Source organism: Mesocricetus auratus, unplaced genomic scaffold, assembly GCF_017639785.1.
Source record: "Mesocricetus auratus isolate SY011 unplaced genomic scaffold, BCM_Maur_2.0 Super-Scaffold_100004, whole genome shotgun sequence".
Classification (NCBI taxonomy): Eukaryota; Metazoa; Chordata; class Mammalia; order Rodentia; family Cricetidae; genus Mesocricetus; species Mesocricetus auratus.
The window spans coordinates 116,191,539-116,218,515 of record NW_024429189.1 but is presented as its reverse complement, the minus strand read 5'-3'; the positions used below and the strand labels follow the sequence as shown (position 1 = coordinate 116,218,515).

Below are 26,977 nucleotides of genomic sequence, written 5' to 3'. Positions count from 1 at the left end.
TGTGGGTTTCCTTATCATGATCTTGACCCCTTTGCTCATATAATCCCTCCCTCCTCTCTTTTTCTGGACTCTGGGATCTTGGTCCAGTGCTTAGCTGTGGATCTTTCTGTTGAAACTCTTTTCTGAGCCCTTACCAGAATTATCCCTAATGCTTTGCTCATGAAAATATAGGACTTTTTCCACCTTTCTTCAAATTATTCCAGCCTTAACCTATTACCATGTTCTAACCCTTCCTCCACATTTACCTGTGAGTGCCCTCCTGTCATTCTCCACCTTAGTCCTTCGAGACAGTCTCTCCCCAACCTAAAGCCTTCGTTTTTCATCTGGCAACCAGCAAGCCCTAGTAATTCTCCTTTGTTTGCCCCATTCAGTCCTGGGGTTCCAGACACCATGAGGATCACATCCAGGTTGTTATATGCATCATATGGAGAGAGAGAGAGAACTCAGGAAGTAGAGTAGCTTCAAGCAAGAAGTCACATGTCAAGTCTGTTCACCTTTATTACAAAACTACTCCCTTGATCTTTAAGCCACTTGTTCCATCCGTTTGTCAAGATGAAGGAGAGGGCCTGGGGGTATGGCCTGAGTGGTAGAGAGCACTTAGCATGCTCAAGGCCCTGGGTTTGATCCTCAGTGCTGTAAAAAGAAAGAGATGGAGATAGAGAAGGACTGCCAGTGAAGGGATAGAAGCAGAGCGAGGAGTGTTTTGATCTTTTTTTTTGTTTTGTTTTGTTTTGTGTTTTGGTTTTTCGAGATAGGGTTTCTCTGTATTGTTTTAGAGGCTGTCCTGGAACTAGCTCTGTAGACCAGGCTGGCCTTGAACTCACAGAGATCCACCTGCCTCTGCCTCCCCAGTGCTGGGATTAAAGGCATGGGCCACCAACGCCCGGCGGTTTCATTTTGTTTTGAGACGGGGTTTCTCTGTGTAGCTCTGGCTTTCCTGGAATTTGCTTTATGTAGACCAGACTATCCTGGAATGCAGAAATCCTCCTGCCTTTGCCTCCCAAGTACTGGGATTAAAGGTGTGCTTTGATCTTGTATTGGTTCTTGAAACTGGGAAGAAGTGGTCTTGCACTTTAAAGTGAAGAAAAAAAAGTTAAATTGTCTTCAGCTGTTTTCAGACTAATGCAAGTTCCATAAAGGACTGAATATATTGAGTGACTACTCATATAATGGAAAGGTAAAAATGTAGGGTCCTCACTAGAGAGGACGTTAGAAAAGATTAAGATGTTGATTTTCCATTGTTTTTAATAGCATGTGTAGCAGACACGTTATGTTCTTTTGTCTTTGAGCTGTGCCATTCTCAATCCTGAAATATCCTCGTAGCTTTGCCTGAAAGTAACATTAATGTCAGGTACCTATGCGTTATTGTATTCCTCGGTTACTATGCTTTTCCAGGTACTGTGAAAGCAACTGGTGATGCAAGGAGAGGATACCTTCCCCTAAGGAATCTTGTTTTTCAGCTTTATGGATGGCAGCCATCAGCTCTTACATGCAATATTTTGATCAGTGCTATGGCTTAGAGAGAACACAAGAGTGTCTAGAGACTGTCTGCTCTCACTCATGTTTTTCTTTCAGATCTTGTTATATAGCCCAAGCTTACCTTAAACTTGCCTTCTGTGATGGTTTGAAAAAAAAATAGCCCCCCCAAAGGGAGTGGCACTATTAGGAGGTGTGACTTTGTTGGAGTATGTATGGTTTTGTTGGAGGAAATGTGTCACTTTTGAGTTCTCATATATGTTCAAATCACACCAGTGTCTTAGACTACTTCCTGTTTCCTGTGAGTCAAGATGTAAGAATTCTCAGGTCCTTATTGAGCAACGTGTCTGCCCTCATTCTGCCTTGCTTCCCACCATGACAATAATGGATTAAACCTCTGGACTGTAAGCAAGCCACCACAATTAAATGTTTTCCTTTATAAGAGTTGCCGTGGTCAGCCCGGCATTGGTGGCACACGCCTTTAATCCCAGCACTCGGGAGGCAAAGGCAGGTGGATCTCTGTGAGTTCAAGGCCAGCCTGGTCTACAGAGTGAGTTCCAGGACAGCCTTCAAAACAATATAGAGAAACCCTGTCTCAAAGAGTTGCCATGGTCATGGTTGGTGTCTCTTCACAGCAATAGAAAACCCTAAGACATCTTTCTTCTGCCTTAACCTCCTGAGTACTGTGATTACAACAGGCATTGTCTCATCACTATGCTTGATTTTCTGATGTCCTTCCTTTTTTCTTTTTTGACATTTGATCTTTTGTAGCCAAGGGTGGCTTTAAATTCCTGATCTTCCTGACTTTTCCTCTCAAGTGCTGGGACTACAGGTATGCACTGTAGACCAGGCTGGCCTCAAATTCAGAGATCTGCCTGTCTCTGCCTTCTGAGTGATGGGATTGAAGGCGTGTGCCACCACTGCTGGCATTTCATTCTTTCTTAAAGACCCATTTATTCCAATATTTTTATGTTAAAAGCATCCATTTTTTGGCCTCTTCCTTCATTCAAATGATGTAATGCAAAGAACATCACTCACAGCTACACAGTCTAGAAATAAAACAGAAAGTCTCACAGTTAGGGACACACGGCATTCCGATAAAGCATGTTATATCAGGACCCTTCAAACATGGCTATGTATGATGCCTTAAAAATGAGAAATAACAAAGATCACCATTGTAGAACACTTAATATCTAGCTTAAGATTCCAGAAGAGCCTCTTGAACCAGTGTAAGGTATGTGGAAGCCTGCCAGTGTCTCCCCAAGGTCTCAAGGGAAAAATGGAAAGATTTTGTAGGGCCCAGGGAAGGATTTCTAGGTGTGAAGTCACCCAGGAGATGACATAGCTTTGGTGAGAGGCTGCTCAGGGGCCATCACTGTCTCATTCAGCTCCTTACTTTGTATCTGATTCCAAAGTAGTAAAGACCCTATAATCCTATAGTGAGAATCAAAGTACAGAAAGATAACAGGGAAGTGAAATTCTCCTCCAGAGTTTTAACTGTGTGGTGCATATTGAAAATGGGATTTGTATCTTCTTTCACTCATTTAGCAAGTAGCTTTCACTTAGCCTTCCTTGAAGGCTAGTTAATAGAACTAAAACATGGCATGAGAGTGGGTAAGCCTTAGTCTGTATGGAGCTTACAGACTTGTGAAGAAGCACAGCCAAAAGGCAGATATAAATACCAAGTAAAGTTTCAACAGTGCGATGAAGTGCTGTGCAAAAACAAATACAAAAAAACCAAGAATAAGATAGAAATCATGGCCATGTGTGAAGCCTTAAAATGAGCCCCACCTCTGATAATCTTTATTTTTGTTACTGCCAGAACCCTACATTGTCTTCCCACCACAAACACAAAGCAGACCCCACAGTAGGATACGTAACTGTTCAACTCTGCCAACAAAATCCTCATGATTTTTGTTTTCTTCTTTGAAAACAAAAGAGACATTAGAGGTTGTTGTTGCGCATTTCATTAAGGCCTTGAAGTTTTCAGAGGTGTAGTGTGATTGCACCTTGTACCAACTGTGTTGGAATAAGATTTTGAAGGTTGTTAAGATTTCCACCTACCTGGATGCAGTGGTGCACGCAGACACAGAGGCAGGCAGATCTCTGTGAGTTTGAGGCCAGCCTGGTCTACAAAATGTGTTCCAGGACAGCCAGAGCTGTTACACAGAGAAACCCTGTAATGAGTCTTTCTGAAGCACCAACTCTCAAATAACAGTATGTAGACTTATTAATTATGAAAGCTTGGCCTTAGCTTAGGCTTTTCCCACTAGCTCTTATAACTTAAATTAACTCATCTTTTAAATCTACACACTGCCATGTATGTGGCTTGTGGCTATTACCTTTCCTATTACATGCTCTGCTTTCTCTGAGTCCAGCTGGCGACTCCCCCTTCTTCTTCTTCTTGAGTTCTCTCTCTTCCCAGAAGTCCTCCCTAATCTCTCTCTCTCTCTCTCTCTCTTTTTTTTTTTTTTTTTTTTTTTTTTTTTGGTTTTTCGAGACAGGGTTTCTCTGTATTGTTTTAGAGGCTGTCCTGGCACTAGCTCTTGTAGAGCAGGCTGACCTCAAACTCACAGAGATCCGCCTGCCTCTGCCTCCCGAGTGCTGGGATTAAAGGCATGCATCACCAACGCCCGGCTCCTGCCTAATCTCTTCTTGCCCAGCTATTGGCCATTCAACTCTTTATTACACCAATCACAGCAACACATCTTCACAGTATAAATGAATATTCTGCAGCAAAACCCTGTCTCAAAAAAAATCTACTTGAAAGATAAGAACTATTTAATTCAGCTACTAGTGTTGGGAAATTAATCATATTAATGGGTTTATTCTTTTGTTCTTTCTAAGAAAATATGTTGTAATAAAATCAAAAGGAAACATTTCGGCTCTTTTGCTGATTACAGTAACAGAATTGTAGTAGTTACTGTTTTAGTGCTGAAACAGAGCATCAGACAGAACACCTTAGGGAAGGGGGGTTTGTTTTGGCTCACAGTTTTCAGAGAGTATGATCTACTATGACAGGGAAAGCATGGCTGCCAGAGCTGCTCACAGCTCATGTAGCAGCTGGTTTACATGGAGCTGAATAGAAACTGGGGAGAGATGAATGCAGCTCACTTTCTTTTTCCACTCTTACTCCATCCTAGCCCGTGGGATGGTTCCGTATTCAGGTTAGGTCTTTCTTCCTCGGTTAATCTTCTCTGAAACATTCTCACAGATCCTCCAGCGTAGTTGTTTCAATCTCTTTGGGGGTCCTAAATTTGACATTGTGTTAGTCATCACAAGCCCACTCCTTGTCAGTTTTCAAACACATTCTGTTAGTCTGCAATACTGTATCTCCTCCCTTCACATTCCCGTTCACCCCCCCAAAACCCACTCCTGTGTATCTCATAATTTATCTGATTTCCAGAGTACCTCCTAACATTATTCAGAAGGTTAAGTTCAAAGTCTCCTGCTTTGACTCAAAGCATTCTCTTAACTTGAGCCACTGTAAGATTTTCTTTTTAATGTTACATACTTCCAATATATAGTAGCACAGAGAAACCATTCCCATTCTAAAAGAGAGGGGACATAGCAAAGAGATATCAGACAGTCTAAGACCAAAACCCAGCAGGGAAAACAAATTTTTGTAGTTCAGGTTCAGCATTTAGGGCTCATGGTACCATTGTCTAGTCTCCAATGACTAGACATTGGGTAGCCATGACCCTCCAGCTCTATTACCTGTGACATTTATGACATTTGTCATGAGCTGACTCTACTTGGTATGAATAGCTTTCCCTGGTGATAACCCTCATTCCTAGCATCTGCAACACCTTGGAGTCTGTATCTATTGTAGCTTGGGCTTCATATTCATAGCTTTATAAATGGCCCACTCAGGGGTTCCATTCAATGCCATACATTGCCTGACCAAGTGACTTTCCTGAACCTTGATGCAAACCTCATTATCCTACAACACTTGTATTTTTCATGCCTGCAGGATGACTCCAAGTTGTGTTTCTGTCTTGAAATGTAGCCTGGCCACTTTGAACCATAGTTGTATCAGCCTCTGTGTATTTGCAGATGAACTTGGGAAAACATTTTTCTTTTTGGTTTCATGTTCATTGGTGTTTTGTCTTTGAGTATGTCTGTGTGAGAATGTCGGCTCCCCTGGACCTAGAGTTAAAGACAGTTGTGAGCTGCCATGTGAGTGCTGGGAATTGAACCTGGCTCTTCTTAACTGCTGAGCCACCCCTCTAGCTCCAGGAAAACATTCTTTTAAGGGACCCTGCTTCGATAAGGTGTCCTGGGTGCTCTGTCTTCTTAGGCATTCTCTTCCATTTTTCTTCAACATTAATTTATATTTTTATGCCCTGGAGCTTTTGATAGATTGGGGTCTTCACGATATCTTTTCTATTGTCCCAGTTCAGAGTGTGGATCTTGGTGTATTCACACAGTGGTGCATCAGAGTAAAACAAAAACAAACAAGCTAACTCATCAAAAACTGTTATTCTGCCAATCTGAATGTGTTTCATAAAAATGCTCAATGTACAACAGCAAGTATGGATCCTCATGTAAACTATGAACTCTGGGTACCAATGTGTTGATTCAGGTTCTTCAGCTGACAAATGCTCTCCTCTGCAGGGGATGCTGGTGGGAGAGGGGTGTAGGTATGTATATAGAGAGGAGTATATGGAAAATTTCTGTTGTTTCTGCTCCATTTTGTTGTCAACCCAAAACTGCTCTAATAAAATTAAGGGCTTAAAAGAGAGAAATGAATATTAACAGGTGTTTTATCTTAAGGTGTGTTACATTTGTTTATGCTCTGTAATATTTGTTTAACGATGTAAAGATGTGTGACTTTCATTTATGCTGCATTTGTTTCACTCTTTGAAGTTGTATTACTGTGCCTGTCTAAAATACCTGATGGTCCTAATAAAGAGCTGAACGGCCAATAGTGAGGCAGGGACAAGGATATGTGGGGCTGGCAGGCAGAGAGGATAAATAGAAGGAGAAACGAGGAAAAAGAGGAAGTTGTCAGGGGCCAGCCTTCCAGCCAGCCATGGAAAAAGCCTGTAAGTAAAAGGTAGTTGGGGATAATTTAAGTTGAGAAAAGCTTGCAAGAAATAAGCCTAGCTGAGGCCGGGCATCCCTAACTAAGAATAGCCTCTCTGTGTGATTTATTTGGGAGCTGGTGGTGACCCCCCTCAAAAGCCAAAAGAGTAAAACAGCCACAGGCAGGGGCAACGTTGAGTGAAGAACATGATTCCCCAAATATAATGCATGAAGAAAAAAAATCCACGTTTTTCTCTAGTGACAGAAAGTAGATCCATAGACACCTGAAGTTGGAGCCAACTGGAGGGATTGAGAGGGAGGCTTGAGAGGGACTGGAAACAGGATGACAGACAGGCTTGTTGGTTTCCCAATAATTTAAGTTCAACTTAGTAGGTTATATACCTTTACACACTGTGTGTGTCAATTATGTCTCAATAAAGCTGTTTTTAAAACTAAATACACATTACAGTACTTTCGCATTAGAGTTTGGAAGGAAAATATCTGACTTTGGTCTAGTCTGTGGTGGAATTCTGAGTTTTACTCCTACTGCCTTTGGTATTGTGAGCCTTGTCAGGTAATCTGAAACACCATGGAGAAGGCAAGGTCAAGTTTCCTTTGTATGTTTTTGTGTATTTCTGGCTATGCTTTTTCATTCCAAATGAGGATTCAGTGGAATGGAAAGAGTGGGCTGAACTTGAGGCTCATTGCCACGCAGAGGCCAGACCTAGGCATGGCATTTGATAGCACTGAGTTCATTTTCCATTTCTCTACAATGGGAGCATGATCTATGCTTCCTCCCTTCCTGGCTGTACTAAGATTTCAACATGATCATATTAGTATGTAAGAATAAAGTTCTATGGTTTTCCACCATCTGTTTACCCCATCTACTACTTCTGAAATGTAAAAGAAGTTCACAGGAAACACCTATTTTTGCCTAGTGTTAGCCCTACAACATTGGGGTATAATACTATAGTAGAGCTCTACTGTTAAGCTACAGCCTGAGTCCTTACTTTCTTTTCCTTTTGATACTTGGTGGCATTCATTACTTTGCCTTGAATTCACTAGAACTTGCAAACCTCCTTCCCAAGCTTCTCAGGTAGTTGAATTCTATCCTGTACCATCAGGTCTAGCTTTACCTAGATTTTATGATGCTTGTCAATACTGTTAAACATTGCTAACTTAGATCATGTCCTTGTATTTTTGCATTAACCACAGGTTTCAGAATTTTCTACCACACATTTTGTATGAGTGCTATACAAATAGTATTGAAGATCAGGTAATTTTTTACTCTGCTTGGTAACAGATACATAGCTCTGTTTGTTTGGTTTTTTTTCTTTTGGTTTGTGTGTGTATGTGCATGCATGTTCATGTGGAGAGCAGAGGTCAACTCCTAGTGTCATTCCTCAGGTACTGTCCTCTTTGATTTTTTGAGGCACGGTCTATCACTGGTTTGAGCTTGCCATGTAAACTAAACTAAGCTGGCTGCCTGGCAAGCTCCAGGGTCTACCACATTTTCATCTTCACAGTGCTAGGATTAAAAACTTGTACCATGAAACCTGATTTTTTTTTAAAATATGGGTTTTAGGGATTGAATCTATGTCCTTGTGAAAAGCAATCACTTTAGTGAGTTATCTCTCCAACTCCCTTTTTTGAGAAGGGTTCTTATTGTGATGCCTAGACTGACCTTGAACTCCTCAGTTTAAGTGATTATTGGGCTTAAATTTTTGTTGTTGTTTTTTGAGACAGGGTTTCTCTGCCCAAGAACTCACTCTGTAGATTAGGCTGGCCTCAGAATCACAAGGTCTGCCTGCCTCTGGCCCCATCCCCTACCCCCTTAGTACTGGGATTAAAGTCATGTGATTATTTAGAATCAGAAACCTCCACATACAGAGAGTTTATTGCATTTCTTTCTTTTGCAGATACTGTAGTCTGTTTTCTGTTACTGTAATAAAATGCCATAAACTGGGTAATTTGTAAAGAACAGAAGTTTATTTTTCACAGGAGAAGTTTATTTTTTCATGGTTCTAGAGGCTTGAAAGTCCAAAACAAAAGTTCTAGCAGGTCTGGTATAGGCAGTTGTCCACGTTTAAGATTTTACACACCTTGATGCTATATGCTCAAATGGTAAAAGCAGAAAGGCAAGCTGGTGAAGCGTCTGAAGCCTCCTGTGTAAGTGCCTTAAATGGGTTTGTGGAGGAGGAGCCCTCATGGTATAATCTCACAAAGGCCATCTTTTCACATAGGCAGCACCTGAACTTTAGAGGAGACGCATTCAAACATGTGACCCTAATAGCTGTTACTATTTTCTGAGCTTCCAGTTGGGTCAGTTTTATATATCAGAACAGAGTGTTTTCGTATTTGCTATGCCCTATTAAGAAATAAAAATAATTGTTTCTTCTTTTAGCCCAGGGCATATGGGAAGGCAATGGGGTCTATAGAAAAAAGGGAGCCCGGCGGTGGTGGCACACACCTTTAATCCCAGCACTCGGAAGGCAGAGGCAGGCGGATCTCTGAGTTCGAGACCAGTCTGATCTACAAGAGCTAGTTCCAGGACAGCCTCCAAAACCAAAGAGAAACCCTGTCTTGAACCCCCCCCCCAAAAAGGGGGGATAAGATGAGAGTAGCAAATCATATCCCATAACTTTAGGATCTGCATGTTCCCATTCTGGCCAACAAGAACAGAACCTTAGGCAAGAAAATAAAATGGTACTCTTATTACAATGGTCCCTTTTGGGTGAGGCCAAGGTTACCATTTTGCCAGTAACTGAGGCTTCTTCCAAAAACAAAGGGAAGAATGCCTCCCAAGTGCTGGGATTAAAGGTGTGCATCACCATGCCCAGTTTTGGAGCCTCAACTATCAACTTGCTACCTGATGTAAGATGTGGGCTGCACAGCAGGCTTTGTCCAGCAGATAGGTCTTCCTTAGATAAGTGCCAACCTGGGCAGCAAACAAAGCTTCAGGTGCTAAAGAGAGAGGAACCAGCCCCCTAGTACTAATCTTGAGGGGTGGTGGGGGTCTCAAATCCTGGCTTCGAGTCTAAATTGCTTGGAACTACATTTCTGCTATCTGGAAAGGAAATGAGAAAAAGAAAGATTGGAACTGCCAAGATGGTTTAGTGGGTAAAGGACTCAATGCCAAGCCCAGCAACCCGAGTTCAGTCCCCAGAGCCCACATTTTTAAAAAGCCAGGCAAAGGAATATCTGTAATTACAGTACAAGGAAGAGAAAGGCAGGAGGACCCCTAGGTCTTGATGGCCATCCAAGTCAGTGAGGTACAGGTTCTGTGAGAAACCTTATCTAGAAAAAAGTAAGGTGGAAAGAGATTGAGAAAAGGTATCTGATCTCTGGCCTCCAGATGTGTGCACACACATGTATACATACAAGTTAGCAATCTAACTTTACAATGTAAGGACTTAGAAAAATAGCAAATTAAACTCAAATTTAACAGAAGAAAATAAATCCGGAAAGAAATAAAATTAAAAAAAGAGAATCAGTGAAAGTAAAAAATTCTTTTTTATAACTTTTTTTTTTGGCTTTTCGAGATAGGATTTCTCTGTATTGCTTTGGAGGTTGTCCTGGAACTCACTCTCTAGACCAGGCTGGCCTCGAACTCAAAGAGATCCACCTGCCTCTGCCTCCAGAGTGCTGGGATTAAAGGTGTATGCCACCAACACCCAGCTAAGACTTATTTATGTGTATGTATATTTATGAGTGCTCTGTTTGCATTTATTCCTGCATGACATAAGAGGGCATCAGATAGAAGAGGGCTTTGGATCCCATTATTGATGGTTGTGAGCACCATGGGGTTCCTGGAAATTGAACTCAGGACCTGTGGAAGAGCAGCCAGTGTGCTCTTACCTGCTGAGCCATCTTTTCATTCCAAAAATTAGTTCTTTGAGGTCAATAAAATGAACAAACTTTCAGTGAGATAAACTGAGAGGAAGAAGATTCAAATTACTAAAATCAGATGTTAAAGGGGAGATGTTATTACCAATTCTACAAAAATTAAGGGGTGCCCCGCGGTGGTGGCACACACCTTTAATCCCAGCACTTGGGTGTTGCAGAATATTCTTTTAAGGTGTGTTACTTTTGTTTATAGTCTGAACATTTGTTTAATGATGCAAAGATGTGTTTGATTAAATAAACTTCACCTGCGGTCAGGAGACTGGGTTAGCTACTAGCTGACAGGAAGTTGTAGGGAGGAGCCAGGGGGAGGAGGGCTTACAAGGAGGGGTGAGAAACAGCATAAGGACTTCTTGGGAGAAGCAAAGAGGTGAGCTGCTTGCTGTTTAACCTCTCTTGAAAACAGGGTTCTACCTCAACCTTTGAATTTTGACTTCTTTAGCAAAATCAAGACTTAGGTTTTCTTAGTAACTTTAAAAGAGTCAGTGCCTGATGGAGCAGATTTCCCTCAGGCTTGGACTCTTGCAGCCTAGCCACTGTTCAAATGGTAGGAGTGATAAGTTGCTAAATAAGATAGCTGTAGCGTAAAAGGCAACAACAACAGCAGCAAAAAACAAAACAAAAGACAAATTGGTGCCATTTTATTTATTTAAAATTTTTTTTTACTCTTTGGTCTTTTTGAGGGGGCCCACTACCTAGCACCCAAATAAATCACACATGGAGACTTGTTTTTAGTTATAAATGCCCAACTTTAGTTTGCCTTACTTTTAGCCAGCTTTTTAAAAATCTTAAGTTAACCCGTCTTTTTGCTCTGGGCGTTTATCTTTTTTACTTTTGTATATCTTACTTTCCTTTTTACTCTGTGGATGGCTGGCCTCTGACATCCTTCTCTCGCTTTTCCTGGTCCTCATTTCTCCTATTTGTTCTCTCTGCCTGCCAGTCCCGCCTATTCTTGCTATTGCTTCACTATTAGGACCACCAGGTGTTTTAGGCAGGCCCAGTAACGTAGCTTCACAGAGTTAAACAAATGCAGCATAAACAAAAGTCACACACCTTAAAATAATATTCCCCAACACTTGGGAGGCAGAGGCAGACAGATTTCTGTGAGTTTGAGACCAGCCTGGTCTACAGTGTGATTTCCAGGACAGGTTCCAAAGCCACAGGAAAAACCCCGTCTCAAAAAAACAAACAAACAAACAAACAAAAAAGGTCAGCCTGATCTGTGTTGAGATTTCCAGGACAGCCAGGGCTACATAGTAGGACCCTGAATTTTTTTTAAGTGAGAAAATGGATTAGAGTTAAGTGAAGCCAAAAAGTACTAGAAGAAAATATGAATCAAATTATTTTATAGTCTTGATGTTGGAGGAGGCCTTTATTATGAAAATGTTATTAATATATGTTAATTAAACAACATAATGGTCTTCATTATGATGTTATGCTATAGACACTAATTACTATATTCCAAATGAGAACACTGATTTTTTTTTTGGTGGGTCCTCTCCAAGCTGATTCTGAGACTAAGGTAGTTTCTGGAGTGGCATATAATATATTCGTATTCTTTGGGAGAAAGTTCTCCTAACTATAAATTAGAGCCCAAATCACCTCCATGATGAGAGGTACAAAGGCAAAGGAACTCAAGTTAGATGTTCCTGTGATGGGGGAAGTCCTTCTGTGTATATGTTGTCTTATTGGTTGATAAATAAGGCACTGTTGGCCGATAGGGAAGCAAGATTGGTGGGACTAGGAGTCAAGGAGGATTCTGGAAAATGTAGTCAAGAGTAGAGAGTCGCCATGTGATCCTGGGAAGAGAGGACGCATGAGGCTGCATTCTAGGTAAGATATTAGTAATTATGGGTTAATAATTAAGTCACAGCTAGCCATTAAGAAGCCATAGCAAATGACCAACAGCTTCATAATTCAATATAGCATCCTGTGTGTTCATTTGGGACTGACGAAACTCTGGGACAAGGCTGGTGGGGAGAATGCACATTACATTTCTGTTTTGTGGCTACACTAAGAGTCTTGATTCTAAAACCAGTCTATTCAAAACTCTCATGTTTACGTCTTTTTTCCCTTTCCTTTTTTTGTTTTTGTTTTGAACACAAGCTTTTGTCTTTGCTATGCTTCAGCCTCTCAAGTGCTGGGAGTATAAGCATGGGTCACCATGTTCCACTTAAATTTTACTTTAAACATAAGAACACTTTTATAATGTATGGAATCATAAAAGAAATAGTTACAAGGAGCTAGCTGCTCTAAAAAGAAGAGCTTCTAGGAATTGGGATGGGGAGATGTCTTAGCAATTAAGAGCAGTTCCAGTGGCTCTGATCCTACAAGGACATGAGGCATACATATTGTACACACAGGCAAAACACTCATAATGTAAAATGAACAAGTCTTAAACATTTTTAAAGTTTCTAGTAACTGAGAAGAAAGAAGATCAAATTGCCATGGATATTGTGCAAAAACCTAACTAAAAAGCAAAACAAGCCAGGTGTTGGTGATGAACACCTTTAATCTCAGCACTCAGGAGGCAAAGGCAGGCGGATCTCTGTGTGTTTCAGGACAACCTCCAAAGCAATACAGAGAAACCCTGTCTTGAAAAACAAAAACAAAAAGCAAAACAAAACACTTCAGCATATGAAAGGACACTCAAATACGTATTGTTTCTTCTCTTCACTACATGCTTCCCCTACCTCATACATGGACAGGCAATTGCTCTACCATTTAGCTACACTCCTAGCCCTACTTTTGATTCTTAGAGAAGCTGAAAATACACCAAGATGGCCATTTCCACCCATCAGATTGGCAGTTGCTTTGTTATTTTGTTTTTGAGGTGTAGATGGAGTTTCTGTCCCATCTGGTCCCACAGTTGTTTAGACCCAAATAAGCACACAGAGGCTTATATTAATTCTAACTCTGTTTACATTGAGGGAAGCAAGATTTGGGAGGGAAATAGATTCGTAATTACAGATGCAGGTGTTTCCATCTAGTGCCATCCTGGTCCTGCCTACACCTGCATGTACAAAACCTTATATGTATGCAATGATTCCTTGTGTAATTTGCTAGAAATAGCCTGATTGCCTAGAGTAAAATGGTTTTTCAGTGTTTGTCCTGTTGGTTAATTGAGGTGTAAGAAGCAAGAAAGCTATGAATTGATATAGAAAAATTTCTGGATATCTTGTAGGATAAAAGAATCAAGGAAGAAAACATTGATACTGTGTAGCATGCATCTTTTATGTTTAAAAGGGAAGGTTTAGCGCATATGAATTTATATGTGGAATCAGTACTTAGTAAAAGTGGTTACTTCTGGGTCCAGGGGTGACAGGTTAGCAGTGAGATTTGCTATGATGGTTTTTTTTTTAGGCTATGTAAACATACAACCTTTAAAAACTTGAAATTTGTCAGTGGTTTATACAAATATATATGTATACAAATATATAGAGGAAATGGGGGGGGAGGTGTGTGTGTATGTTCTGGGCAGAGGAAACATTGAGACAAACTCTTGCTGTGTAGTACCCAGAGTGACTTAGGACTTTTGACACTCCTGCTGCCACCTCCTTAGTGCAGGAGTTACAAGCATGGCTAGAGTATAATTTTGTATGAATTAGGAAACACTAGCTGTTATGCTGGGTCAATTTAAAAAAAAATCAGCTGCATGTTGCTTTGGGTGACACTGGTAAGAACCATTCACATGGTCCCATATGCTTCCAGATTCCAGAATTCTCCAGCAGGCAACCTGTACCTATCTGCAACTGTACACTAGGGGGAGAGTGCTAGTTTGGTATGGCCTGCTATCCATTTCTGCTGTAGAGCCTAACTTTATATAAAGTAATAGGGCATTGAGTTAAAATGCACAATACTGCTATACCAGGGTGTTAGTATTAGCTTGTTTAGCATCAAGTGATGGGAAGTGATTTTTATTTTTCATTTCATTTTTTTCTGCATTTATATGCTAATTTCCCTGGAAGATTCTTGTATAAAAAACTGCACTGGTACAGAGAGCCTTCTGTCATGCTGGGATAGCTGTTTCATGGGGCTTTTTATTAACGTTTGTTTCATGGTTGGGTCTCATGTATCTATCTGATCTTGAAACCGCTCTGTAGCCAAGGATGCTCTTGAATTTTTATGTGAGTGTGTGCATGTAGGTACACATGCACATTATGTACTTACATGTGGAGGCCACAGGCCAATATCAGGCATCTTTTGTGGCGATTGGAGGCCTGTGTTATGGCATGCCTGCAGAAATCAGAGGACAACCAGTGAGAGTCAGTTCTTCCTTCCACCATGTGTTTTCTGGGGATTGGATTTAGGTACTCAGGCTGGCACAAGCTTCTTACCCACTGAGCCATCTTGCTGTCCCTGCCCCCCTATTTTCTTGAGGCAGTCTTAGGGAATATGGAACTCATGGATTGTGGTAGGCTGACCAAACAATGACCTCTAGGGATCCTCCTGTCTCTACAATTCTAGTCCTGGGACATTCTAGGTCAGTTAGGGAAGGCTCCACAGCAAAACTCTAACTTAAGCAACTACAAAAATAACACAGTAAAAATGGAAATTAGTTATTTAATTTGCATTTTCACATGTCATCTTTACTTAGTACCTGTGTTTTGGTAACAAAAAATGTCACAAAATACTATCTGTCATGTGAGAACAAATTCCCAGTCTATACCTTGTAAATTTTTGTTATCTATTTTTTTTGTTTGTTTGTGAGGCAAGGTCTACTCAATATCCTCAGATGGCTTGGAACTCTCGGTAGTTTAGGCTGACCTTGACCTTCTGGGAGTCCCCCTACTCCAGCCTCTCAAATTCTGGGATTACAGACATGAGCCACCACACACAGCTGTTTTATTTAAATAAAAATAAAAGTGCCATGATTTCAAGAGCTGTTTCAGTGATCTTAGGCTGGCCCTGATGGGAGGGAGGCAGAATATGCAATTCATCCTGGCTATCCCACCTTCCATGTACATTTTAAAATATTTTTATTTCATATACATTGGTGTTTTGCCTGCATGTCTGTCTGTATGTATGAGGGCATCAGATACCTGAACTGCTGAGTGCCGGAAGAGCAGTGAGTGTTCTTCACCACTGAGCCATCTCTCCAGCCCCCAGGGAAGGGAACTTTTTCTGCTCCATTCTTAGCAGAAGAAATTCCAAGGCCTAGGGAGTCTCAGGTGGGTGAAACTGCAGAAAACTGCAGACAATTGGATTCAGAAGCTGCTTTTTGTAGCTAATGTTTTATTGATGAGCACTACATCTACAGCATTCAAAGTTAAATTTTTGATCAAAGACATCTATTTCACCAGCCAGAATTGTAATAAAAAGTGGAATGTCAGCCATGGTATTCACCACCTCATGCCTCTTGGATACTTGAAAAGTATTTGTTAAGAGAATGAAAATTCAAGTAAAGGAACAGGACTTTACATTTCTTCTCACTTTAGTATAAAATAGTATTCTAAATGTTGTGGTTGCTATGGAAGGAGGCATATAAGAACTGGAAGCATAGATAGGTCAGTAAAGTGCTTGTCTTGCAAACACGAGAACCCACATAAACAGAGCTGGGTGTGAGGATACAACTCTTAATTCTAGCACTGGGCAGATGACAGGCAGCTCAGGTCAGCCAGCATAGCCTACTCAGAGTGTCAAACCAGTGGGACCAGTGAGAGGCCCTGTCCCAAAACAAACAATCCAAATCAGTGAGTAGCATCTGAAAAACAACATGTGAGATTGTTCTCTGATTTTCATAGGCAGACCCATGCACATGTATACACACCTTTAGCCAGATCTTCACTTACACAGTGCTGAGATTATTAAGTGAAAAATATGCCAACTGAGAGATTTCTTATATACCAATAACTGACACCTAGAAAGAGTAACAGTATTCTAGAGAAATATAAATTGCACACTGAGTGAGGATAAAGGTGACTATTTATTGTGGGAAGGCACTTACTACAAGAGAGACCAGCACTTACAAGAGAGACCAGCAACCCAGGTTGGTCTCAGTGTATTCCAAGACCTGACCGGAACCCTGAAAAGAGAGTGTGCATCTCCCCTGCACCACCCTTTATTTCCCACGTCCGAATGCACCTGTAGCCATGCCCAAAGCAGGCGTGGTCAGCGGCACAGGTATCTAAGATATTTTTCCCTGCAATTCCCCTTTTAGTCTAAGGAAAAGATTTAGTCTTGAAACAAAACTAAATTGTGGAAAGCTTAAAGGTTAATGTCAACAAGGAAATTTCAATTTTTATATGTATGCATGCCAGGAAAGGCAACAATAAGAAAGATAGTAAATATGAGGGAAATTAGACTTTCAGAGAAAGAACCCGAGAATAGACAAATGACAGTCCCTAGATTTCTTTTCGTCTCTCTTACATCAATTGGCTTCTTGATATAATACAGAAACTCTGAAACAACATGCTTGGATTTAGAGGAGGAGAGTCATTTCCAACTCCAAAGCCAGCATTGGCTTAAGTGAATTGGGACCAAAAGAGTATTAGAAAGTAAAGAGAAGTAGATTTTATAAGAATATAAGTTCAGAGAATTAGACATTGATGTTAAGCATCAGATTTTCTTTGTTTGATGGTTCTTTTGGCTAGCCATCCTCTCTTTAGGTGTCTATATGTTCAGTGTCTTGCCTTTTGGAGATGGGTTTTCCTGTTGAGACAAGAACGAAACACTTCTCTTTCCTTTGTGAGGTTTCTATACACCTCGTGGAATGTGACTTTGTGGATGGTCTGTCATCTTTCCTCATCCCAATGTTTCTCCTGTTTGGATCGAATCTTGATCAATTTTGATGGACTCTAACGGCAAAACCCCTTCCCCAATGTAACATATATTCTGGTTTCCACACTGAGGTCATTACATCCCAAATACACCAGCTGATTTAGTTTAGAAGTTCTGTAGTCCAGTGTCTTTCTGTAGCTGTTTGCCCTTTCTCATTAGCATGAAGAAAATTTAATGTTACTAGAGCATTATGTAATCTGTGTTTGGGGGTCTTTGTTCCCCCTGGCTGTTTATGAAGCAGTTCTTTTAAAGTGGTTAGATCTCTGAACCACTGCTTGTCCTGTGGGATTGTATGGTATACCAGTTATGTACTTTATATTATAATATTAGAAAAACTGTTCTAATTTGCTGGAGACATATGCTACAGTATTGTCAGTTTTTATTTGTGCAGGTACAACCATAACGGCCATCACCTCTAAAAGGTGTGTGATAATAAAATCAGCTTTTTAGAGTTAAGAGCAGTGGCCCATTGAAACCCCCAAAATGTATCTATGGTGTGGTGTACATATTTTAAACTTTAAAATTCTGGAAAGTGAAACACATCCATTTGTCAAATTTCATTTCTGTGATTACCTTTGGGATTACTGCCTGCTGGTAATGGAGTTTGGTTATATAATGAACAGGTGGGGCAGTTTCTTATTATTTCCTTGGCTTGTTGCCAAGTGGTAGAAAAATCCTTTTTAAGCTCTTGCTGTTAACATGGCATTTTTTTAATGAAAATTTGAAGCTTCTAGCACACTTCCTATTAATAAACGATCAGTCTCATCATTACTTTGTGCTAGAGGACCTGGCAGACCCGTATGGTATCTGATGTGTGTAATATATACAGGATGAGTTCTATTTCTGATGATTTCCTGTAATTGGATAAGCAATGAGGTTAATTCCACATCATGAGGAATAAATTCAGTGGTCTCAATGTGTAAGATGATGCTCTCTGCATATTGAGATTCAGTAACTACATTGAGAGGCTCTGTACAATCCGTAAGTACCATGAGAATGATGTACAACTCTGCCTTTTGTACAGAGTTGTAAGGGCTTTGAACTACTTATATTTCCTGATTTATAACTTGCTTTTCCTGACTTGTTTGCATCAGTGTAGAATGTAGGGACTCCAGAGATTGGCATTTTTATTACAATATGTGGATGCATCCAAATTGTTTTCTTTATGAATTTGATTCTCTCTGTTTGGGGACAGTTGTTACTAATTGTTCCCCAAAAGTTACTGCAGGCCCTTTGCCAATATTCATTATCCTTCCATAAGGAAGAAATTTCTTCATTAGTTAAAGGTACTATAATTTCTGTTGGGTCCCTTCCAGTTAGTTAATGAAGCCCTAATTTACCTTTTAAAATCAAATCAGAGATCTTTTCTATATATGTCTTTAGTTTTTTCTTTCTGTTTATGTGGCAGAAATATCTATTCTAATATGATTATCTTCCCTCTGCATCAACATTCTTGAGGGGTATTCTCTAGATGGTAAAATAGCCAGAATACAGTCTAGTTTTGAATCCTCGCGGTTCACATGTGTTTCTAGTATTCTCTTTTCCATCCATTTTAATTCTTTTTCAACCTCAGCTGATAATATTCGTGGACTATTTAAGTCTTTGTCTCCTTTTAGGGCATTTTTAGGTGTTTTAAATCATGCCCTTCAACTCCAATAATTGTCTGTAGTTGAGAAATCTCTCCTAGTAGTTTTTGAAGATCATTAAGATTCTGGTAATGATCTCTCCTGATCTGTACTTTTTGTGGTATAATTTTTTTGTAGATCTATTTTGTAACCTAAATAATTAATAGAATCTCCTCTTTGTATGTTTTTCAGGGGCAATCTGTAATCCCCAGTGAGGTAAAATTTCCTTTACTGCCTCAAACGTCTTTTCCAACATTCCTTACTTTGAATCAGCCAACAGTATATCATCCATATAATGACAAATTATGGATTGTGGAAATTGTTTGTGAATTTTTTCCAAAGGTTTTTGAACAAAATACTGGCACAGAGTAGGACTATTTAACATTCCCTGTGGGAAAACCTTCCATTAAAATCTCCTAACTGGTTGAGAATTGTTATAGGTAGGTATTGTGAAGGCAAATTTTTCCCTATCTTTTTCTTGTAAAGGAATAGTGAAGAAGCAATCTTTTAGATCAGTGACTATAATACGCCATCCATTGGGTATCAGAAAAGGCAATAACATCCCAGACTGGAGAGAGCCCATAGGTTGAATTACTTTATTGATGACTTTCTGATCAGTAAGCATTCTCCATTTACTAGATTTCTTGTTGATAACAAACATAAGGGAATTCCACAGACTGGTAGATTCTTTGATATGCCCAGCATTTAGCTGTTCCTGAACCAGCTTTTCTAAAGCCTCTAGCTTCTCAGAGATCATAAGACATTGCCCGACCTAGACAGGTTCATCTGTTAGCCATTTTAAGGGTAGGGCTTTTGGTTCCTCTGTAGGTTTGGCACTCGTATTATGTTTCTGTACAGCCTGTATGGTTGGCACCTGTTTTCTGTAGTGCCTTACGATATTTTTTTTCTACCATTAAGACCTTGTTTTCTGATTCATATGTGGTACAGGAGGAATGAATGTTAATCTGAGTATTCCATTGCTGTAATAGACGTTTATAGTGATGTCTGTGAGATAGGGCCTCAGTCGTTCTCTTTGTCCTTCTGGCCCTATACAGTCAATCCATCTCGTTCTTTGTTTTACTTGAGATAGGGTTCCAATCCCTAAGAACTGAATGTTTACCTCTTGTAAAGGCCATCTTAAAGGCCAAGAATTCTGAGTTATGATGTTGATATCATTTGTAGTGTCTAAAAGGCCAATAATCGTCTTATTTACCCTAACTGCTAATTTGGGTCTGTGATCTTGTGCAGAAGTTTGCCAAAATATACGTTTTTTGTTTCCTCTAGTTATGTTTGATTCATCCTCAGTAGCTAATCTATCACCTAGAGATGTATTATTCTTTACAATAAGCAGTGGATCTTCTAATTGTCCTGGGAGAGATTGTCCTCCACAGTGACTGGGATTAAAGGTGTGATCCATCACGCCTGTGGAAGACTCTGGTGGTGGGTTGAATCAGAATGTGGCTCAGTGATAGGGGAGCCCAAGTGTGTTCGGAGCCAGTGCTGCTAGCGGTGTTCAGGCCGAGAAGGAGCAGCCCCTTCTGGGCAGTGCCAAGACATTGGCTTCTGGAGCTGGTTCCGATACCAGCTCCTAACACCAGATCTAGAGAAATATAAATCACACACTGAGTAAAGATAAAGGTGACTATTTATTGTGGGAAGGCACTTACAAAGAAACCGGCAACCCAGGTTGGTCTCAGTATCATCGGAGACCTGACTGGAACCCTGAGAAGAGAGCGAGTGTCTCCCCTGCACCGCCCTTTATTTCCCATGCACCTGTAACCACACCCAAAGCATGCATGGTCAGTGGCACAGGTATCTAAGATCTCTCCCTACACAGTATAAGCTGTATTTCACAGTATTAATACAGAAACATATAATATCAATATCAAGAATAAATATTACCATTGGACAGTGTTGGTGCACACCTTTAATCCCAGCACTTGGAAGGTAGAGACAGGTTGATCTCTGTGAGTTCAAGGCAAGCCTCATCTACTGAGCTAGTTCCAGGACAACCAGGGCAGAGAAACCGTGTCTAGACAGAGAAACTCTGTATAGAACCCCATCCCCCATAGACATTAATTGATATTTTAACCAAGAAATTATTAAACTTTAATAATATGTATGTAAAGTAATATATTTTTATATAACATTTACTTTTATTTATTTTGGGCTATTTTCAAGAAAGAATTTCTCTTTGTAGCCCTGGGTGTCCTGCAACTCCCTCTATAGACTAGTGTCAAATTCATAGAGATCTGCCTATCTCTGCCTCCCAAGTGCTGGGATTAGAGGCATGTACCACCACTGCCTGGCATAATATGTAATTTTATTTGTGTGCCACCAATGCCCGACTTCATTTTCATACTCCCCTCCCCAACCCGTTTTTGTGTTGTGTTGTTTTGTTTTTTTGAGACAGCGTTTCTCTGTCTAGCTATGGCTGTCCTAAAACTTGCTCTTTAGATCAGGCTGGTCTTAGAAATCCTCCTGCCTCTGCCTTCCAAGAGCTAGAATTAAAGGTATGCACCACTACCACCCAGCTATTTCATAGTGTATCTTCATATCTACCCCCCAATGACCTCTTGCCCCTCATATTCCCCTCCTGTTGTCATGTGTCCCCCCACCCCTTGTAACCTACTGAGTCTAGTTAGTGCTGTATGCTGGATTGCTAACTGAACTTGTTGGCTTGTGTGTAGATAAGTATAGCTGCAGCGAGTTCATGAGTACAATGGCCATGGAAAGCAGGGATTTGAAATGTCACATGATAAGCCAGTGTGGATCAAGGCCTGGACTTTCAGAAGGTTATCAGAACCTGTTTGTAACTTTTATTGCTTAGCTCATCAGCTTCAGCTCTCTGACAGTGGAGGAACAATTGTAGGATTCCCAACACTTTTTCTTAGCTTTCCTATACTTGCTCTTTTTAGTATAACTAGAGCTCTATGAGTCAAACCTTTTCTTTTATCCTCTTGAATAAATAAACTCAGTGTTCTGGTAGGTCAGAACAGTAGCTCCACTTTGTTCTATGAAATAGGAGTCAGGGTTGGTCAGTCTGGCTGTTGGTGTGAAATTGTCCTGATTCCTGTCCCAATTTGATCAACTTCTAACCTGATGCTACCAGCTTCTGTGCCTCTTTTGCTGACATGCTGATTCAGGCCTCTCTTAGGTGTGTTGGCTTAGTTCCCTACAGTTCTTTTTCTATTCTCCAGCTTCCAAATGTTATTGACGCCTCTCTTCTCTTTGTTGATGTTAATGAGGTTTTTGTTGTTTGTTTGGGGGTATTGTTTTTTGAGACAGGTTTTTTTCTGTGTAACAGTCCTGTCTGTCCTGGAATTCATTTTGTAGACCAGGCTTGCCTCTCACTGCGATCCACTTACCTCTGCTTCCCAAGTGTTGGTATTAAAGATGCGTGCCACCACCACCTGACTGTTTTGTTTGTTTGAAAGATTTACTCAATTATTATGTATACAGTGTTCTGCCTGCATGCATCCCTGCAGACCAGAAGAGGGCACCAGATCTCATTACAAATGGTTGTGAGCCATCATGTGGTTGCTGGGAATTGAACTCAGGACATCTGGAAGAGCAGCTAGTGCTCTTAACTACTGGTCCATCTCTTCACCCTGATACTTATGGTTTTATATCTTTAAAAAAATTATTTCGGTGGAAGGAACAGTTAAACCTATCATCTTTACAACTTGTATGTAAGTTTTATGTGCACAGTGATTTTTAAATTTACATTTATTTAATGTGTGTTTGTGCATGCTCATGCGTGTTTGTGTGTGTGTGTGTGTGTGTGTGTGTGTGTGTGAATCTTGAGTGTTGTTTCTTCAGGAAATAGGGCTTTTTGTTGGCCTGAAGCACTCCCATTAAACTAGCCTGGCCATCAACCCCAGGGATTTGCAAGTCTTTAACTCACAAGCACTAAAATATAAGTGCATGGCACTGTACCCTACTCTATCTATCTATCTATCTATCTATCTATCTATCTATCTATCTATCGCTAATACAACACCCTGCCTCCATGTACACATCAGAAGAGGGCACCAGATCTCATTACAGATGGTTGTGAGCCACCATGTGGTTGCTGGGAATTGAACTCAGGACCTCTGGAAGAGCAGTCAGTGCTCTTAACCTCTGAGCCATCTCTCCAGTCCTGTACCCTACTTTTTTAATGTAGGTTCTGAGGATCAAACTCAGGTCCTGTTCCTGGACAGCAAGCATTTTACCTCCAGCCCCAGGGGATAGCCTTTTGAATGTGCCATCCTACAGTATTTTTCACTTAGCAGTATATCAAGAATTTATTTTTGCATCAAAAATTACTTGTATAAAATTAATCTGAAGAAAATAGCATATAGAATTCAGGGTTGGTTATGACTGTTCATTGTAAAAATGCATTTTCAGATAATATAGGAAGGCATAAATTAGATAACAAACAGCTACAAGATCACTTGTCCCTGGCAACGCCACCCTTCTGGTTGCATTTACATTCTTTAATCTGTGTACACATGTACAATTTTCATTTCTATCTAAGATTTTGGTTTTGCTTGTTTTTGCAAAGGGTCTTACAATGTAGCCCAGAGTGGCCTTGAATTCAAGATCTTCCTGCCTCAGTTTCCCCAGTGCTGAGATTATAGGTGTATTACTGTACCCAGTTCTGCACATTATTTTATGAGTTGTAGCTTAACTGCTGTATACTAGATTTGGGTCCAGATGCTCACATAGAGATGACATTGTTTTTAACATTTGTATAGCAAGTGCCTTCCTTGTTTGACCTGGGGGCCTCCCTTTGTACAGAGTTGCCATAATACTGTCTGACTAAAAGATACAAAGTAGTAGGAGTGATGTGATATGGACAAGGGAACCACATGTGCCTGAATGCCACCCTGTTGTTTTATTTTTGTCACAGTGGCTGTGCTTTAAACTGCTAACCAGCAGCTCAGCTAGCTCAGTCTGTAGAGCATGAGACTTTTAATGTCCTGGGTTTGAGCCCTACATTGGGCATCAAATATAGCAGATTTTCTCAAACCGCCGGCCCCTAAATCATGACACAGAGACTTATTATCAGTTATGAATGCACAGCTTTATCTTACGCTTGTCCCACTAGCTCTTATAACTTATTTTAGCCGGTTTCTCTTGATCTGTGTTTTGCCTCAGGGTTTTTTACCTTTCTTTAATTCTGTATGTCCTACTTCCGTCCTTCCTTCATGGCTGGCTGACTGGTGGCTGGCTGGCCCAGGAGTCTCCCTTTCTCTCTTGTCCTCCCTTTTCAAGTCTACATTCCTCCTCCTACTTATTTTCCCTTCCCACCAGCCTTGACTCTCCCTCTACTGCCTAGCTATTGGCTGTTCAGACCAATGAAGTACCTTAGGCAGGCAAGGTGAAACAAATGGGACACCTCTTTATATAGTTAAACAAATGCAACATATCTTTACATAGTTAAAGTAATATTCTGCAACATAAACAAATGTAACACATCTTTACGTAGTTAATATTCCACAGCACCACAATGTGTGCTTTGCACAGGACCCTTGCCTACTCCTGATAATGCTTGCTCTTTGTAGGATTTTCTCCTGTGTGGCCCTGTCTTGCCCTTTACCATGTTTTGACACACAAGAAGGAATTGCAGGTCCTAGTCCAGATTTTTTATACAGATGCAAAAGAAAGGAATTAAATACAGACTGGAGATGACACAGGAATGTTAGCATGCCTTCACAAACACCAATGTTGCCCACACGGATGGAATGACCATTGAAGGGGAAGAGGAATCTGTGGCTACCCATCATGACATCAGGGGAGTTTTAAAAGAATAATTATTGCTTTTCTCAGTCAAGACCAGTATGATATATACCCAGCATCTTCATAATATATGAGTTCATCATTTATTTAATCGGCTTCCTACAGATCTGGCTTTTCTCAGTGCTTCTTGCTATTATTAGCAGTTTCCTAGTGTTCAATCTGTTCCTTTTTCAAAAAATGCCTTGTTACTTGGGGTAATTTGAGATGTGGTGAGTCAGACCATGAATATTTACAATTTTGACACTGTTGCTAAGGTGACCTGTGACAAGGTTATAACGCTTTTCCTCTTTTCCCCCGGAATGTTCAAATGGACCATTCTCCTCTCACCTTCTTCAGCTATTATTAAGATTAAATGACTGTTTATGGATGAAAATGAAATGTTATGTGATACTTTCCTTTGATACATATACTGCATAATATTTATTTAACTTGAATTTTGCAAAATTTATAGATTATTTTCTTGAAAATATTTTGTTAGTGGAAGTTGTTATAAGAACTTGATTTCTAGCTGGGCGGTGGTGAGATGGTGGCATGTTCTTTTAATCCCAGCACTCAGGAGGCAGAGGCAAGTGGATCTCTGTGAGCTTGAGGCCAGACTGATTTACATAATAAGTTACAGTTACAAAGAGAAACACTGTTTTGAAAAACAAACAAACAAAAACAAAAAAAACTTCAGGGATGGAGGTATATATAGCTCAATGGCCTACCAAACTCTAGGTCCTGGCTTTGATGCTCAGCACTACCCAAAAATAATATTGTCCTGCTGAACTCATTTTTTAAAAAATCTAATCAGAAGATTCTTGATAGAAGCTGTAGACTTCTGCCTTTGTTAATTTCTTAACTTTGTAACCAATATTTCATGAGCACCCATGTGCTAGGTACTGGTGACCGTGTCAACTATAACATATATCATGGAAAAGACATAGAAATTATATATTTAACTGTTCCATTACAGACTGTGGAAGGGAAAGAAAGTTCAGGTTAGACAGGAGTCACAGGAAGACTGAAGAAGTGAGACAGACCTGGCTGAGGACCGGGCTGGAGATGTCAGGTGGGAAGACACACTGTGTGTGTGACAACTGAAAGATCTAGAGGGTTGAGACCCATGAGTGAGTGCTGAGGTGGGAGCATAGCAGGGATCTCCTGAGATGCTCAGTAGGGCACCAACATGACCAGATTGCTTATTAAAAAGGTTTCTCTGGCTGTATAGTACAGAATGTCACTGGAGCAAATCAGGTGTGAGACAGAGGCTTACAGGTTATTCCAGGAAACCAGAGCGTTGGTCTCCAAAGTGGATCATCAGACACACAATCACTGTGGCCTGGGAAGGAACTGTAAGGCCTTTTGATTACATTCATATTTAGAAATTAACCTGAATAAGCATGCAGACAAGTCATACTTTTATATAATTTAATAAGCATGTATGTAATGAGCCATATGCTTTTTTAAAAAGTTACTAATACAGTGAATAAGAAAAAGTGATTGCCAAGCATGGTAATTAGTTACTTTTCCTGTTGTAATAAAATACTCCAACAACAGCAGCTTAGGTGACAAAGGGTTTATTCTGACTCACAGTTCAAGAGTATACCCCATCATGTTGGGGAAGTGAAGGCAGCAGACACTTGAAGCAGCTGGTCACATTGCATCCACAGTCAAGAGGAAGCAGAGAGTAAAGAATGCATGCGGCTGCTCGGGTTCCTTTCTTCATTTATACTACCCGGGTTCTTATTTAGGGAATGATGCCATCTACAGTGGGCTAGTGTGCTAGTTTGTTCTCCATTGCGGTGCCCATTGCTGTGCTAACTCAAACACCATGAGCTAAAGCAATTTGCAAAGGAAAGTTTGGGGCTTACATTTCCCTGAAGTGCTAGCCTAATTGGCCTTATCAGTAAAACCCGGAGTCAGATGTTTAGGTAAATGCTGAAAGATCAGAGAAGCAAAGGAGCAGCCACAGTCACTTCTTACCTCTCAGAATCCTCTGACCAACAAGGTTTGAGATCCTGTCTCCTCCCTGCCTTATCACTTCCTGTCTCTTGTCTGTCCAGACTTCCAGACCTCTGTGGTTAACTATTGGCTAGCTCTTCCCTCTGATCTCCAGGCAAACTTTGCTCATTAACGCACAAACAAAATATCCTAGCATTTTTCCCATTATAGTTCATCATTGAGGGAAGTCAGAGAAGGATCCTGGAGGCTGGAACTGAAGCAGAGACCATGGAAGAATGCTGCTTACTGGCTTGCTTCTTAAGACTTGCTTTACTTCCATCTAGCTATCTGTCTATCTGTCTGTCTGTCTGTCTGTCTGTCTATCTATCTATCTAGTTTTTTTTGTTTTTTGGTTTTTTTTCGAGACAGGATTTCTCTGTATTGTTTTGGAGCCT

At 40.5% G+C, this 26,977-nt stretch overlaps 1 protein-coding gene and 1 long non-coding RNA gene across 4 annotated transcripts in view; one reads left to right on the top strand and one right to left on the bottom strand.

Moving 5' to 3' along the window:
* The window catches only part of Abhd12 (abhydrolase domain containing 12, lysophospholipase), a 76,606-nt gene that overhangs the window by 9,141 nt on the left and 40,488 nt on the right, over nucleotides 1-26,977 (top strand). The window lies entirely within an intron of this gene.
* Nucleotides 485-14,827, bottom strand: LOC121140558. Of its 2 annotated transcripts, XR_005877470.1 has the most exons (4): nucleotides 14,745-14,827; nucleotides 14,578-14,643; nucleotides 4,591-4,727; nucleotides 485-633 (listed from the first exon to the last, which is right to left on the bottom strand). It is a non-coding gene; the product is annotated as an uncharacterized LOC121140558 (long non-coding RNA). The 2 variants fall into 2 exon arrangements; XR_005877469.1 differs by lacking the exon at nucleotides 485-633 and having other exon boundaries at nucleotides 4,282-4,727.